We start from the raw sequence: 18,634 nt of genomic DNA on the forward strand, positions 1-18,634 counted from the left end.
AACATTTATATAGTCTTAGGCCGCGTACACACGCGGGGACTGTTCGCCCAACTTTGTCCGTCAAACAGTTTCGGCAAACAGTCCGCTCAAAATTAGCATGGACGGACATGGCCACACACGACGAACGAACAGTTTGCTGAAACCGTGCGCGATGACGTGAACGGCACGTACGACGTGACGAAAAATACGACGTCCTATACACTGCATTATAACTTTCGGCGTGTAAATCCTTTCTGAGCATGCGCGGAACTTAGTTTGACGAACAAGCCTACACACGAGGGGACTGTTCGCTGAAACAAAGTTTCAGCGGACAGTTTTTCGGAAATTCCGAAAAACCTTGTTCAGCGGACTGTTCGCTGAAACTGTCCGCTGAAAGCCCACACACGAGCGGACTGTCCGCCGAAACACTGTTCAGCGGACAAAGTTGGGCGAACAGTCCCCGCGTGTGTACGCGGCCTTACGGATACAAATGGCCCTTTGAGGGCAACCATAATGTTAATACAGCCCGCAATGAAATTGAGTTTGATACACCCTGACCTAGATCCTTCTCGACCTTTGACTCCTTCAGTTGTTCCCCTCCTGGAATGTAGGATACATGCATGTTTTAACCACCCAAGTGCATAAAATTACAATTATAAACATTAACCCTTTTGCTTACAAGTATATGCTACCCTGGGTCTGAACCTATGGATATCTTTGACAGAATGCAGCAGGAAACTGAAATATGAAAGGAAACCAGCAGGATCATAAAAGATATTTCTTCAACGTTTTGTACAACCATTTTACAATGTGACTATTTGTTTGCATTTACATACACTTTAAGCAGACCAATGGTCAAAGAGAATTTTTACTCTGATCTAGACACAAAACAAAGTGCCTATCTGCAACATTTAAACTAGACACCATGAAAGATGTAATGCACAAGCGTTGACCTTTTTACTGTGATGATGCTGCTTCATTGTCCAATCAGCAGTCTGGGGGTGTATTTGTAACCAGACTGTGCTGTTGCTGCTGTACAGGTCAGGGACCTGAGTTTTCTTGCAGGTCTGCCAGCATCATAAGTTTGGCTACACAAGTAAAATAATTCACATACTGTATGTGTATTGGAAAGTAGCTGCTTGCCTGGAGTTCAGCTTTGGTCTGCTGTCCTGCAGGAAAGTACTGAAAAAATATATATTTATTAATGAGGAAAAAGTCTTAGAGGATGTATGAATTTTTTTTTATAGATTCTTTAGGCTAGGTTCACACTAGTGTGCATGGTAAAACTTGTTTTACATTGTAGGCTGGTGTAGGAGTTGGCTATATAGGGATCAGTGCAATTCATGTTTCGGCGCACTATTTTTTTTTTAACTTAATTTGAAGCTGTACATATTAAAAAAAAACTTTATGCATGTCACTGCACAACAGTGCAGTCTGTTGGGCTGCTGTGCAGTGACATGTCTTGCCAACCAGTGTGCTGCGGCAAAGAGCAGACATGCTACATGTTTTCACACTGCACCACACCAGCATTGTGGGGCAAACGGGGTGAATAGAAAACAATTGTTTTCTGTGAGTTCTAGTGGTGACCTATGACTCATCGAAGCCTCATCGAAGCACCAAGCAAAAGCAAGGTGTAAATAGGACTGTAAGCTAACCATTTTATTTAGTGACAAGAGCTTTGGCTGGCATTCAAAGAGCTTTAACAAAGCATGTCCGAAGCCATATTTTGAAGCAAGTGTTAATATAGCCCTTAGGGAAAAGGAAGGCAAAAAAGCAAGAGACGCGCCAGGCAACTCCTAGTACAGCATTATTGTATTTGATTAAAATACAAATTGTTGACAGTATAAGGTGCACTTACATAGTGATAGTGAAGGTAGGTGCTTTCCAGATCCAGCATCACAGAAGAGCCACCAGGGGTGTCCCCTGTAGAAGAGTCCACACAAGAGTCTTGCATACACATGGTTGCACAAAGTTGTCTGAAAATCCGATCGTTCAGAACGAGGTGACGTAAAACATGTAGGATGGGACTATAAAGAGGCCAGTAGCCGATAGCTTTTGTCTCGTAATTTATTCTGCGCATGCATGCCACTTTGTCCATCGGGAATTGTCTACACACGATCGGAATTTAAACTATCGGATTTTGTTGTTGGAAAATTTTAGATCCTGCTCTCAAACTTTGTGTGTCGAAAATTCAGATGGAAAAAGTCAGATGGAGTCCACACATGATCGGATTTTCCTACAACAAGATCCGATCGCAAATTTTCCATTGGAAAGTCCGACCATGTGTACAGGGCATAAGTTTGCTGATTCATCAATAGCAACAATAAAAATATATTGTAGAGTTAAAAATGTAACAAAAAAATAAAATAAATAAAAAACTAAAGTTTTTGTAAAAATTTGATTGATCAAAGTCCTGAAATAAATGAGTTGAACATAGAGTTCTAGGGGATTCACCCTTGTCAACTCTGAGTCTCTGAAACAAATGCTGCAAATGGAGCGAGGCTGCTTCAGGCACGGGCTGGGGGACTCAATCACTATGGAAAAGGGAAGGCAAAAAAGGAAGAGAAGCGCCAGGCAAATCAAAGTGTAGCATTAGTGTATTTGATTAAAATACAAATTGTTGACAGTATAAGGTGCACTTATATAGTGACAGTGAAGGTAGGTACTTTCCAGATCCAGAATCACAGAAAAGTCACCGAGGGTGTCCCTGTAGAAGAGTCCATCTGATTTTTTCCGACAGATTTTGTCGTCGGAATGTCCAACCGTGTGTACTGCATGTCCTCCCACTATTTTGCTAAATCAGGCGTTTCAGCGCTGAGCGTTACACCAGTCCTTTATATGTATGTGTGTTTTTTCTAATGTAAACTAGCCTTTAGTGTTCCAAACCTACACTATTTTTCTGAAGAAGTGGTGGTGATGACGATGTATGCAATGTTGTAATAAAACTTTTACAGGTGGAGTTGGAGGAAGTGAAGTAATGTAAATAGAAGTGGGTACTACAGAGAAAATATGACAAGTACATGTAAGTGTGCAACTAGCAGTGCTGGCCTCAATTGCAGAGCAGTGGAAAATATCTCGCTTACATGTGTACAAAACCTTAACAATCACTTGTTTCTTCTTGAGACGTCCTGGATTTGTGTTAAGAGCTGAATGATGTCTAAGCATGTAATGTTACAGTTATGTGAGTTTATTGTTGTCTGTTGTTTCATCATCACCAAAAAAATGTTTCCGATGCTGGCTATGCACGCCATGCTCACTGTTTATTTAACATGTGTCTACTATTTTGTGTTTGTACTTGATAGCAGCATCTAGCATAAAAAAGGATTTGGCAAAAAGTTGCTTGGGACAAAAACATACTGTAGATCAGACAAAAAAGTTAACAAAAAAATAATAATACAAATACATGTATAAGCTAAAAAACAAAAAACAAAACAAAAACAAAATGGTATACTCAAATGGACCACTTGGTCTTTTTTCTGCCATCACTTTTCTAGGTTTCTATATTTTGTTGTAAAAGTTAAATACTTGTACTAGAAGTTTCAATAAAACACTCCTCCTTTAAAGCCTGAGCCTTTTAATGAGTCAGTAAATATACCTTACCAGCCCTACTACATGTGACTTCATTGTCCCTTGTGCTGGCTAGCAGCCTAGGAACCACATAACGGAGCTTCACAGATTATATCAGTAATTCTGTCTGCTTATGCTAAAAACAGTTCTTGACCAAATGCAAACTATGCACAGCCACAATGGGCAAAAAATACAAAGTTTGAGAGGGTGGACAGCACCGGTATGTAAACAAAGTTGTCTATGCCAGGTTGATCACAAAAAAACAAATTAATCACATAATATTGTAAAGTGGTTACAGCACATTATGTTTACATACCGGTGCTGTATACAATTATAGCCAGTAATATAGGAACATCAGGCATTCCTGCCCTTTACCAATATGCACCATACATGTTTTTTTGTTTTTTGGGTTACTTGCATAGACAACCATGTTTACCTACTGTTGCTGTCCACTCTCTTAAACTTTTTGTTTTTTGTTCCCACTGTGGATGTGTGTTAAGATTTTGGTCCAGAGCTGTTTTCACCTCCAGCTGTATCTGCCCCATATTGGCACACTGAGGTTGATTTACTAAAACTGGAGAGTGACAAATCTGGTGCAGCTGTGCATGGTTGCCAATCTTCTAACTTCCGCTTGTTCAATTAAGCTTTGACAAAAAACCTGGAAGCTGATTGGTTTCTATGTACTGCACCAGATTTTTGCAGTCTACCATTTTAGTAAATCTCCCCTTATATGTCCATACTGTCATACATAGGTATTTTACCAAATAAGAGTTGGCAAATATGCAAGAATGGATAGGGACTGGCCAGAGAGGGATCGCGTTGACGTAGATGACCAGCATAATAAGCAACAGTTTGCTATAGGAAATGGTTAACAAGTGGCAACACCTCCTTGGTTTCTCATGTGTTGTATAAATGTAGCCATTTGGACCTAAGCATTCATTTTTACTTTTTTATTGCATGGTGCAGACTAGGCAGGGCAAGGCATAAAGGGCAGCGATGCCTGAAATTGCTATATTACTGGCTACAGGTGTAGACTTACTGTGATGTAACCCCTTTTCATTATATATTGATTCATTTGGTGTTTTTTTTTGGGGATACATATGGTTACTTGCATAGACAACCATGTTTACCTACTGGTGCTGTCCACCCACTTAAATGAATATACAGTGAGGTAAAAGGGTATTTGATCCCCTGCTGATTTTGTATGTTTGCCCACTGACAAAGAAATGATTAGCCTATAATTGTAATGGTAGATTTATTTTAACAGTGAGAGACAGAACAACAACAAAAATATCCAGAAAGACGCATTTCAAAAAAGTTATAAATTTATTTGCATTTTAATGAGTGAAATAAGTATTTGATCCCCTATCAATCAGCAAGATTTCTGTCTCCCAGGTGTCTTCTATACAGGTAATAAGCTGAGATTAGGAGCACTCCCTTAAAGGGAGTGCTTCTGATCTCTGTTTGTTACCTGTATAAAAGACACCCGTCCACAGAAGCAATCAATCAGATTATAATCTCTCCACCATGACCAAGACCAAAGAGATGTTCAACGTTGTCAGGGACAAGATTGTTGACCTACACAAGGCTGGAAGGGGCTACAAGACCATCACCAAGCAGCGTGGTGAGTTGGTAACAACAGTTGGTGCAATTATTCACAAATAAAAGAAACACAAATTAACTGTCAATCACCCTAGGTTTGGGGCTTCATGCAGGATTTCACCGTGTGGATTTTTAATGATCATGAGAATCTTGTCAATGATCTCAAGGCAGCTGGGAAAATAGTCACCAAGAAAACAATTGGTAACACACTAGTGAAGGACTGAAATGCTGCAGCACCCACAAGGTCCCCCTGCTCAAGAAAGCACATGTACAGGCCTATCTGAAGTTTGCTAATGAACATCTGAATGATTCAGAGGAGAACTGGGTGAAAGTGTTGAGGTCAGATGAGATCAAAATAGAGCAAGTTGGCATCAACTCAACTCGCCGTGTTTGGAAAAGGGGGAATCCCCATCATCATCCCCACCGTCAAACATGGAGGTGGAAACATTATGCTTTGAGGGTGTTTTTCAGCTAAGGGGACAGGACAACTTCACCACATCAAAGGGACGATGGACCATCAAATCTTGGATGAGAACCTCCTTATCTCAGCCAGGGCATTGAAAATGGGTCGTGGATGGATATTCCATAGAAAATATGTGAAGGGAGCTGAAGGTTCGAGTTACCAAATGTCAGCTTCGAAACTTTAATGACTTGAAGAGGATCTGCAAAGAGGTGTGGGACAAAATCCCTCCTGAGATGTGTGTAAACCTGGGGGCCAACTAAAAGAAACATCTGACCTCTGTAATTGCCAACAAGGATTTTGCCACTAAGTACTAAGTCATGTTTTGCAAAGGGTCAAATACTTATTTCACTCATTAAAATGCAAACCAATTTATAACTTTTTTGAAATGCAATTTTTCTGGATTTTTATGTGGTTATTCTGTCCCTCACTGCTAAAATAAACCTACCATTAAAATTACAGGCTGATCATTTCTTTGTCAGTGGGCAAACAAACAAAATAACTAACATTTAGCTGTAAGGATGGTCGCAGGTTCCAGATTAAGCAAATTATATGTTGTAGTACGCAGTTTGTGATATATGGGTTGAGGTGCCCATGTGGGTTCCTCTACGTAGGTAGGACAGTACGTGAAATGAGGACCCGCTTTGGTGAACATAGGAGATTCATAGAAAAAAAAATTGAAAACCACGTCATTTTAAACATAAGCATGAAGGTAGCACTAAGGGGCTTGAATTGTTTGGCATAGAAGCTATACCTATGTCCATACCAGAGGGTGAACGTTTTGATAGACTGCAAACGAGAATCTTTTTGGATTTTTACGTTAAACAGTATGGCGCCGGAAGGGTTAAATGAGGACTTGGAAATTGGTGCCCTCATATGATTATATGATCATATGATTATATGATGTAAACAATACATATCTGTATGGATAATGTGTATGTTAGCATACATATATATATATATCATTAATTAAAAAAAAATTCTCTCTTCATATGAATAATTAACATTTTTAGAAATTAATTTTACATTGACCTCTAAAATGAATTTTTGGGAATTTTTAAAAAAAAAATTATTTTACATTGACCCTTATAAGGAATTCTTTTATATATATTTTTATTTTTATTATATATTTTTTATATAAATTTTTTATTATTCTTTATATTAATCTTTAGTAATTGACCATTTTAAAAAAGGTATACTAAACATGGTATATGATATACAGAAAATTTACCCTTTATATTGTAATTATATCTGTCATATATCTGCGAGTTCTGTTTATCATATGTATGTTTATTTTTGGAGATGTTCTGCAATGTGCTATTTTATTTTAATTTTTATTACTATTTCTATATTTATTTAAATTTTATTTTAATTACTCTAGTATGGCATATACATATACATATATTAAAATGCAAAGTCCTATTTTTAATTAGTAATCATTTTTGCAAAGTACATCTTAGACCATCTGCAAATATGTGCTTGTTGTTGTTTCCACATTGTCCTTTCTGTTTGATAGATGTGCTTCTGGGCATGTTCCCCCCCCCCCCCCCCGATCAAAAGCTCCCTGTGATTGGCACTAGCGAGGAGGGTTGGGAGGGTACTTGCATACTTAAATCACAAACAGACATCAGGGCGTCACCTGAAGAAGGAGGCCACGCCTCCGAAACATGTAGTCACGGAAACAGTCTGATGCACAGCCTAGGAGTCAGCACGCACGCCGAGAGATCCGCCCCCTGGCCGCGAGTGACGTCATTCACAGCCGGCTGGTCCGTGCATGTGAGACGCGGAGAGAGGGATAGTGTACTCATAGCAAGCAGGCAAATTGAATGCCTGGTTATCCCCGCTGCAAGCCACTACAGGGAGCAGGAAATCGGGAGATGAGGCAGCCGTGGAGGCTCTTGATCTCAACGCTATAACAAATTCGGCAACTTGCGAGTGCGATACTTGGCTTTTTATTTACTTATTAGATTTAATAAATGTTAATGCACTAGGGCTGGTGTGCACTCTCTCTTGCTTTGTACTTTAAACAAACAAAATAAGCAGGGGATCAAATACTTTTTCCCCTCACTGTATACACTAATGTGCAAAAGTTTTAGGCAGGTGTGTAAAAAATGCTGTAAATGAAGAATGCTTTCAGAACTGGGGTACATTTTTCTGCACTCTAGTTCCTGGGTTTTTGTGCATAGTTGAGTCGCTTAGCCTTGGTTCCACATCGGCGATATGGCTTTTTGGCCGCAATTCTTCCATGAAGACCCCTTCTGGCCAAATTCATCCAGACACCAGATGTGTATATCTGGGTCCCATTAGTTTCCGCCAGTTCTGTACTAATGGCACTGCTTGCTTCCAATGTCGAAAAGAAGCATTGTGTGTCTTTCATCTGCTGCATTCAGTTTCCTCTGCAGATCACTGTTTCTATGGTTTTCAGCATTGCATGTTGCTTTGTGCTTCTTCAAAAGAGCTTGAACATCTCAAAATCCCAGTCTGCTTTGAAATCTTTGCCTGGGAAAGACTTTGCTGATGCAGTATAACTATCTCTGTCTTGCTGCTGTGCTCATTTTTGCCATGTTTACGACCTGTGACATGAAACCGTCTTCCACAGAATCACCTTAGTTGGATAGCTTGTCTGTTTCTCATCCAGGTTTTAAGCCTCCTACACAGCGGTTTCTGTTTCAGTTAATGACGGTCTCAACTTTCATATGAAATACTGTGGTAGTACCGTGGTAGTGCATTGAAAATGACAAGTCGACAGCCACATAGGCCGCCGGAACTTGTAGCTTTCCATGCACAGAGCCCTGTCAATCAGTGACATGGCCGGGCAGGTGGAACCCCACTTGGCCATGTTTTTTTAAAATTGTGTCACAGCATAAATCGGGGAGGTGTGGGAGGCGGTCCAATCATAAACATGAATATGGGTATAACATGTTATGAAAGGTGGACTTATCTTTTATGTCCTGTAAGTTGCATAGTGGGGCCTCCATGGATCAGATTTGTTTTTCCAGCACATCCCAGAGATGCTCAACTGAATTGAGATCTGGAGAATTTGGAGGCCAAGTCAACAACAAACTTAATGTGTTCCCATTCTCGAGGGCACTTTTGCAATGTGGCAGAGAATGTTATCCTATACACTCTCTCAGATTTGTTTTGCTATTCCTGTTCCTGTTGGGTAAATGTAACCCCCATCTCCTCTCCTGATCACCAAACAGATATTGAGAAAAAATCTCTAACGAAGACACAGATTGAAATAAAACCTGACAGTGGTTATTACTGTTACCCGCTCTACTTGTGTTATGGTGGCCTGGGTCTGTATTCGTACAAAAATTCTTTGTACATTTGATGACTGGGTGAATGTCGTTAGAAAATGTTCACTTTTAACATTTGATTTTAGAATGAATGTTAATTCCCAAATGGAAACCACATACACCATATGAAAGTTTATTAATTCAAGAAAATTTTGCATTGTGCACCTTCAATTTTTCTCATCACTGTGGGCAAAAACAATCATCGATTTGACCCAACAATTAGAAAACCAAACGCTCTCAAAACGTAAATTTTTGAACAAAAAAATCTACCAGCATTAATTAGAGAGCTTCTGTTCAGCTCCTGTCTCTGAGACCACACAGGTAATGAGGGAAAATCTTTTTTCTTGGTGCCTCCATGGCAGCATACCTGTGACAAGCTCTGCCTTGGTCCCTCCCTCAGAACCAGTGAATATTATAAAAGAAAGGGATTAGTGCACTCCCAGCAGTCTCCTTTTTTTCCTCATACCTCATGGTCAGTGAATGGTGGTGGAACGTCCCTTACCTCTGCAATTGACAGCTTCCAACTGGGTTCAAGCCTCTCCCAGGTGCAGTCCCTATGCTTGGGCAGCTAAATACGCTCATAAGACAATGGAGTCCCTTCTGTGGGTCTTTTGGGACAGCAGTTGTCTCTTAACCACTTGGGATCCGCGCTATTGCCGAATGACGGCATTAGCGCGGACCTAGATTGCCGGGACTACGTCTATTGACGTCGTCCCGGTTACGAGCGGCCTGCACGCCCCCTGAGGGGCGCGCGCGGCGCGCTCTGTGATCGGCGAGTCCGTGAGACTCGCCTGATCACCGATCCGTGTAAGGGGTCGATCCCGACCCCTTATCACGTGATCAGCTGTCAGCCAATGACAGCTGATCATGTGATAAAACGGAGCCGGTAATCGGCTAGTATTCCTCCTCGCGCTGACAGCGCGAGGAGAAAAAAAAAAGCCGATCGCCGGCGGCCGTGTTCGGGACATCAGTCCCGATCACGGCCAGCAATTCAAGCGGACACCTGCCCCCTGCCAGTGCCCACCTGCCACCCGCAGTGCCATCCTGAAATAAAGTAAGTGCCCCCCTGTCAGTGCCACCCAGCAGTGCCCATAGTGCCCACAGTGCCACCCAGCAGTGCCCACAGTGCCACCCAGCAGTGCCACCCACAGTGCCACCCAAAATCTGCCTCAAAGGTGCTGCACCCCAGTGCCGCCCATCAGTGCCCAGCAGTGCCGCCCATCAGTGCCCAGCAGTGCCGCCCATCAGTGCCCAGCAGTGCCACCTATCAGAGCCACCTATCAGTGCCACCTATCAGTGCCCATCAGTCCCATCTATCTGTGGTACCTATCAGTGCCCATCCGTGCCACCCATCCGTGCCACTTATCCGTGCCACCCATCTGTGCCATCTTATCTGTGCCCATCTTTGCCCATCAGTGCCGCCTTATCTGTGCCCATCGGTGCCGCCTTATCTGTGCCTATTAGTGCCGCCTTAACTATGCCTATCAGTGCCCACCAGTGCAGCCTATCAGTGCCCACCAATGCAGCCCATCAGTGCCCACCAATGCAGCCCATCAGTGCCCACCAATGCAGCCTATCAGTGCCGCCTAATCAGCGCACTTCAATGAAGGAGAAAAATGACCCATTTGCAAAATTTTATAACAAACTATTAAAACATGATTTTTTTTTTTTTTTTTTTTTGCATCTTTTTTTGTTTGTTTAGCAAAAAATAAAACTCCGAGCTGTAACTAAATACCACCAAAAGAAAGCTCTATTTGTGGGAAAAAAATGATAAAAATTTCATTTGGGTACAGTGTTGTATGACCGCGTAATTGTCACTCAAAGTGCATCAGCGCTGAAAGCTGAAAATTGGTCTGGGACTGAGGGGGGTTTAAGTGCCCAGTAAGCAAGTGGTTAACTAAGAGCTCCGATCTGCATTTATATACTGGAATTTGCTCAAGCCTGCAGCAAAGAAAACAGCTATATCTATTTTTCACTTAGCCTTCGATTTCTCCATCCTGTCATCCATTTTCTCTTGCTTTCCTTTTCTTGCATTACTCTCTCTATTTTTTTTTGCTTTCTTCCTCCCCCACCACCTTCCTCTCCTTGTGATATTGTACCTTCATTCCTAGTTACTATAGTGGGTGGCGCATACCTCACTTTTCTGGGTCCCTCAGCGTCTTCCTGCCCACTCTGCCCATGCACGGATTTCAGGAGCCAGCTTTGTGGGACAGGCTGAGTCGGACGGGCCGCATAAGTCCTAGTGCTGCCAGCTGCGCATGAGGTCATGGTGGTCATCTTGAATAAGGGCAAATTTTGCATTTTTTGCCCTTGTTTGTCAAAATCATTTTTTTAGAGGGTTGTATACTCCACAGATGTCTCTCCCTTTGCCATTGTTAATTACTGGGGGTTTTCAGCATGGCAGCCTGTTGTCATCTGAGGAGGTTGCCTATGTGGGGAGCTCCTGGAGGGGACCCTGTTTTTTGCCAACGGTAAATGTGATTTCTTTCTATTTACTCAGGAATACCGTTTCCTTGCTCCAGCTGAAATACCAGTCGCTAATGCCTTTATTTTTCTCTAGCTGCTTTTTCTGTCTGTTGCCTATAATAAGCAGTATGCCACCCAAACAAGATCCTCTCCAACATTTAAGGTAGGAACCGTTGTACAGGTGAGTAAAACAAAAAAAAAGAGCACTTATGCTTGTACATTTATGTATTTCAGCCTTGTGCGTCAAAAGAAGTCCAATCCGACATCAAGGCAACATAAACAAACCTATGAAGGCCCCAACCAGATCAGGATGCCATGCAAGCGGCGAGGGTTCATCTGTGAAAAGACATATTCACTTTCACCAGCTCTCAAATTCCTAAATGCCGAGCATGCGGAGTCATCCCAATTACCATGAAACGTATTTTAATTACATTTTTTTTTGTTGTTTATATTTTTTTGTTGTTTGTGTGTGTATTTTTGATTCATATTTTTGATACACAGTCTTATATATAATTTTTCACAGTTCCACAAATTTTTCACAGTTCCACTATTTTTGGTGCTATTGTAAAGTTTATTGTTCGTTTTAGATTTATTTACATTTGGTGTCACTTCACATTGGTGAGCACAGCACCACAGTTTTTTCATTAAAATACGTTTCATATTTAATTTATAATTTAAGTGGCAGCTTTAGGGATTCTCGTATATTTCTTTGAGCGCAGTGGAGGTACATTAAGTTTGGGTGCACAGAAATTACTGACTGTTATTTTTCATCCCATTACCAGCCAATTGGCTGTTTTAGAGTCTATACAGCAGACAGAGAGTCAGAGGGTTAACAGGTAAGCTTTCCTACTCAAAAGATGGGCAGGGGATTCATAGTGGAACCAGCAACAGCAGTTCCATTGCAGCAATAAGTTTAATCTCCTCCAGAGAAGTTAACTCTTCCTGTTAACTCTTCCAGAAAATTGTTTAACCGGTTCCCGACCAGCGCACGACGATGTACGTCGACAGAATGGCACGGGCAGGCATATTGGCGTACAGGTACATCCAATCTTCAATGCCGCCCTGCCCTCGGTCGCCGCGGGCATACCCGCGATCGTCTCACGGGACGGCTGAATGGAGGAAATGCCGTGTAAACAGCATTTCTCCATTCTGCCTAGTAACTAGTGACGCTGATCTCTGCTCCATGTGATTGGAGCAGAGATCAGTGTTCACTAAATGAAAGCCCAACCCCCCCACAGTTAGTAACACACCCCTAGGAACACTTAACCCCTACACTGCCACCCACTGGTTAACCCCTTCGCTGCCAGTGTCATTTACACAGGAATCACTGCATTTATATAGCAGTGATTACTGTATAAATGACAATGGTTCCAAAAATGTGTCAAAAATGTCCGATGGGTCCCCCACAATGTCGCAGTCACAATAAAAATCGCTGATCGCCGCCATTACTAGTAAAAAAAAAAAAAAAAATTATTCATAAAAATGCTATAAAACTATCCCTATTTTGTAAACGCTATAACTTTTGCACAAACTAATCAATAATCGCTTATTGCGATTTTTTTTTACCAAAAATATGTAGAAGAATACGTATCGGCCTAAACTGAGGGAAAAAAATGTTTTTTTATATATTTTTGGGGGATATTTATTATAACAAAAAGTAAAAAATAATGCGTTTTTTTCAAAATTGTCGCTCTATTTTTGTTTATAGCGCAAAAAATAAAAACCGCAGGGGTGATCAAATACCACCAAAAGAAAGCTCTATTTGTGGGAAAAAAAGGACGTCAATTTTGTTTGGGAGCCACGTCGCACGTCCACGCAATTGTCAGTTAAAGCGACGCAGTGCCGAATCGCAAAAAGTGGTCTGGTCTTTGACCAGCAAAATGGTCCGGTCTGTAAGTGGTTAAACGTACCGTAATTTTCTTTTCCTGCTGTCTATATGACAGCATACAATCCCACCCTTGGTATGCAATATTAGGTAGAATGCTGGAAGAGCGCTAATCCTTTTCTTTTCTAATAGTCCCTGATCCCGAGGGAGGAGCCTAGGGAGGAGCCAAGGCGAAGCTTGACACAGGTATACTGCCATGGATAGGCACCAGGAAAAGAAAATTATAGTAAGTAAAAGTATGAAACAATTTTCTGTACTTTAGTCCTAGCATTTTTTCTTTTATATCAAGCTTTGTTGTAGGAAGCAGTAACTAAATGCTGTAGCACGAAATTCACTGAGGCATCCTTTACTGCTGTAACATGCTGATTTGTAGAAAGCCCCCCGTGCTCTGCTCCATTCATAGACTATTTGTGTATGTGTACAGAGAGGAGCAAGTAGCCTGCAGTGTGTAGAATGTGTTGGAAAAAAAAAATATTCACATGTGTATTCGCAGAAGCTATAAATGCTGTAATTTAATTATTTCATAAAAAAAATCTGAAAACCTGGGATCACTTAAAATTCATAGCTGTAAATATGTGACGTTTCAGGTTATCAGTTCTCCTTGTCTCGCTATTATTTGTCTTAGATAGCATGAAGCCGATTTTTGGCATGCTCCCACCCTTGAGCTAACAGCCAAGATGATCTGACATGGAAGGCGAGGTAGGGGAAGCATGTATGTACCCTGCCCTGAAGACCCATTCTGTACTCCTATAAATGGCTCTCGTCTGTTGAATCCTCTTTTACGCAGTCTTCTCAAACCAGGAGAAGTTGTCTCTGGACAAATTACCTGATCTCCAACTCCCTCTGAAAATGAAAACGATTACATTTTTTTTTTCTTTTAAGATAATGAGTTTACCAGGCTAATGTTTTCTGATCGTATTACTGGTATGATGGCAACACAAAGCATGGTTTTCCTTTACAAGAAGGTGGCCAATAAATCCCATAATATATGAAATTACACTGCTATCTTTAGTACATTATTACCCGAATGCATTATCCATCCAACAAAATATTAATTGTGGTGTCAAGAAAAATTGGATGTTCCATAGTAGCAATTATAAAATTATGGTCGGAAGAAAAGTTAGCCAGTTTTCTTTCAGAAGTTTACAATTGAAAGTCCATGCTAAAATGTTTCTAAAGGTGCACATGTGATTTCCTCTCTGAACTGCTTCATGTATCCAAATGGAAACTTTTGTAATACAATGCTCTGTTTTATTTTTTTTCCATGCTGTTTATTGCAGAGGACAATGTGGCTTTGTAGATAACAGATTATAAAAAATGATGTTTTGTGTATTATATTGCAAATGTTTTAATCATGAGCATGCATGTGAAAGTGACTAGTGCAACCATAAATTGTGATTTTTTTTTTATCTTTCAATAGTTTTTTTTATTTTTGAAAAGGCACTTACAAGTAGTTTAATACTCTATATCACAATAGGCAGCCGGGTCGGCCTCCTGCCATTATCAAATTAGACATCAGATATTAAATAGTGCAACCATGAACGAGTGAACATCCAAAAATTCAAGCAATACCACTCTCTATAGGAGCAATTACAAGGCATAAAGGAATTGGGAACCGGCCCAACTGGAGCCCAAAAAAAACGAAAAAAATAGAAGGGAGGCCAGGCCCCCCCCCGGACAACCCAGACGGGATCATGCTGTGTCAGAGGAGGAGTGCAGGCCCCCAGGTCCCCCCATCCCCCGAAATGAAGGCATCCAGGGAGCAGCAGGAGGGGGGTTCCCTTAAAGAGCGTTATGTCTGCATTATGATCGTGTTGATCATCTGCCTATCCAGGCAATCATCGTAAATAGGTTATAGAAGAGGGAGAAAGGAAAGAAGAAAGAGGAATAGAGACAGAGGGTTGGAGGGTTGGAGGGGGGGGGGGAGCTACTTCTGATTAAGGGGAAGAGAGTGAAGGTCGGGTAGAACATCTGCATAACTGTTGACTATCAAGGCTATTTTTAAGGTCTTGAGGCAAAGGGAGAGCTTGGAGGCACTCCCGGTAAGAGAGAAACTCCTATGTATCTGGCCCATGGCTCCCATACCTTTCTAAATTTGGGTGTGGTGTCCATCAGGATGCCGGACAATTTTTCCTGGGACATGATCCAGGATATCTTCCTCTTAGCTGCAAGAATGGAGGGTCAGGGTTGTTTCCAAGCTGCTGCTATAATTGTGATTTATTTTAGCGCAGACCTGCACTTGTACCTTGAAGGTCAAAGCAACAGGCTTGTTTCAAATCTCCCCCTCCTTCCTCTAGAAGAATATGCTAACCTTTTCTTTGCCCCCTTCTTGTTCTGTCTGGCCATAGGAGTGAAGAAAATAGGTCTTTCAGGTATAGAGGAGCATGTGACTCCCATGCAGGGGTATTGGTGATTGGCCCAGAACTGTCATGTGGAAGCAGAGAACTTGTCCTCAGCCCTATGTATGCTATGACTAGACTAGCAGCCTTATTAAAATAATGGCGTATTCTGGTAAGATTCTTTACATTGAACCAACTACATGCACACAAATTAGCATACCTAAATACATGCAATAGGTTTCAGCAAGGAAAAATCATTTGTTTAAAGTAAAAGTTTTTAAAGACATCACAGAGCCAGGATCACCTTTGTTGTATGTAAACTTTTCTCTGTGTAAAAAATTGTAGCGCTGAGAAAAAATAATACATGTATAATAGCATTCCAGAATGTCAGCCCAAAGTGTGATATCACTGGAAAACCTCCTCATTGAAATACCTGGGGATACATATTACCCTGACTTTCGCTTCCCTATACCAGGCGAACTTCCCGCCCTTGTATGGCACTATCAGGCAGCCACTCTCCCAATGGCGGAAGCACCAGATTTCCCTCTTTGGTAGGATAGCATCGGTAAAAATGACGATCCTTCCGAAACTCCTTTATCTTTTCCAGACCCTTCCTATCCCCATACCTTACCACCATCTGAAAAAACTGTAAGCGGATCTGCTCAATTTCACGTGGAACTACAAACGCCATAGAATACCTCGCTCTGTAATGACTGCCTCCCACTTGGACGGGGGTCTGGCCTTTCAGGACCTCGTTAAGTATTACCAGGCAGCCCAGCTCCGAGCAGTGACCTCCTGGTTCACCCAGCGGTCATATAATAGATGGACGGAAATCGAGAAACTTTGGCTGGCCCCAGCTCACCCTAATAGTATGCTCTGGAGTGCGGCAGCATTGGTCCCCCCGGCCCAATTACTGGGAACTATGTATCATCCTAAGGTGCCAGATACCCTGACATACCCGATGTCCCATCCGTGGTCATCCCGGAATCTTTTCCATCTGGGAACCCTGGTGGACCCCAGGTCACGGAGACTGATGCCATATGCCGACCTTCAATCTAAATTCGACCTCCCGCGACAGAGTTTTTACAGTTATTTACAGATACGATACTATGCCCAGACCATATCCTCTGACCTGCGCTTCTCCCCGCCCTCCGCTTTTGAGACTGTAATCCTAGCGGGCATAGCCCAAAGGGGATTGATATCTGCCATTTACAAAATAATCAATGCTCCCCCTAAACCTTTGAAAGGCAAGTATGCCTATATGCTCAAGTGGGAGGAGGCATTGGGTGGGGAGATCACGGAGGAGCAGTGGCAGATGATATGGTCCCAGGCCTCGAAAAGCTCCCTGTGCACGCTCTACAGGGAGAATGCGTATAAAATTTTATTTTTATGGTACATGACCCCGGACGTTCTACACACCATCTACCCCACCTCCTCCGACAGATGCTGGAGGTGCCTGGCCCACAGGGGTACACTGTTCCACATTTTCTGGCAATGCTCCCTTATAGTTCCCTTTTGGGAAGAGGTCCAGCGCCTCTTGACAACTATCCTAGATCAGCAGGTGGCACTGGACCCCAAGACCTTCCTGTTGGGCATCCCCTTTCCTAAATCGACGAAGTCCCGAAAGAAACTGTCAAGACATATCCTGACAGCGGCGAGGTGTCTAATTGCCCTACATTGGAAAAAAGTACAGCCCCCCACCCTCGGTGCGCTCCATACTAGAATTAGGGACGTGGAATTGATGGAGAGGATGACCGCCAGGATACAGGACCGGATTGAGGCTCATGATGTGGTCTGGAGCCCATGGAGTCTTTGGGAGGACCGGATGTGATCTGGCGCGGGGACCACACACGGTGATTACCCCCCTCTTCCCTCCCCCTTCCTTCCCCCGCTCTCCCTCCCACCCCTCTTCTATTTCTTAACGTTCTCTCCCACTTCTCTTATCCCTTATATCTCCTATTCTCTCGCCTTTGTTCTCCCCTTTCTTTTCTTTATCGCTTAGTATCTCTTTCCTTTTCTTTATCTTCTTGATTCTCCTTTGCTCTTGTTTCCATGTGCCTTATCGTTCCTTCAGAAAGTTGCTTTGAAAACAACGACTAGAGTGAGCAGTTAGTAACATTTGTAGATATCTGTACCTAGCTATTGGGCTACCTCACTGGACACTATGATGGGTGGCACTATATATCTATATCCAGTGCTGGCCCGGTCGATCGCGGAGGAGTCTTTTTGGACTGGTCTGTACCTGTTCCGGAAGGCTCCCTGTGGTGGGTCAACGGGCGAGAGGCCCCTAACGATTGCTCATTTTCTTTCTTGTTGAGCTAAATGTGACGCAATACAGTATGATGTGTAATGCATTGTTGGAAACAATAAAAAGTTATTTGATAGAAAAAACTACAAACAAATGTTGTATTAAATGCGATTCATACTCACTCAGTCACTATGAGATTTGTTTTCTGTATTCTATAAAAAACCTGGTTGATCCTGCTGCTCACTATCTCCACTTTCTGTTTATGTCCCCAATTCAGTTAGGGATTTTGTAGCTGTAGCAGTAACTTTGCACATGTTCCGTTTTCAGTGTGTTTCAATGCAGAGCGCTTCCTCCCTATCACATCTGAGCAGCCTATGTGACTACAGAGTCACACGTGGGTGTATACGCAGTGTTAAATGACAGCCCACTCCCTCACTCCTCCTCCATGCACACTAACCAACTAAACACAATGGGGGTGAAATAATACATGGAGATTGATGGCGGCTTCACCTCCCTCTTATTCTATGACACAGAGTGCAGGAGTGTAACACAGCCTGTGACTGGCAGAAATCCGCCCACAGACTGTTATTTCCACAAAATAACGAAGATTTGATCTCAAATATGTATTTGTATGCCAATTTAAAACACATTTTTGATATTCTTTGTTTTTAAGCTGTATTCCAAAGACGTTTTTTTTTTTTTTTTCAATATGTGACCACCAGTAGAGTACTATAAGCTCTTCCTGCTTAGGTTTCCCTGCAGACAGACTGGGAAAGATCTGGGTCATGT

The 18,634-nt window shown here is 42.1% G+C and overlaps 1 protein-coding gene across 1 annotated transcript in view; it reads right to left on the bottom strand.

Moving 5' to 3' along the window:
* NUAK1 (NUAK family kinase 1) overlaps positions 1-18,634 on the bottom strand; it is a 154,331-nt gene that overhangs the window by 46,044 nt on the left and 89,653 nt on the right. The window lies entirely within an intron of this gene.

Source organism: Lithobates pipiens, unplaced genomic scaffold, assembly GCF_037356315.1.
Source record: "Lithobates pipiens isolate NorthernLeopardFrog02 unplaced genomic scaffold, aLitPip1_a1.2 Scaffold_8, whole genome shotgun sequence".
NCBI classification, from domain to species: domain Eukaryota; kingdom Metazoa; phylum Chordata; class Amphibia; order Anura; family Ranidae; genus Lithobates; species Lithobates pipiens.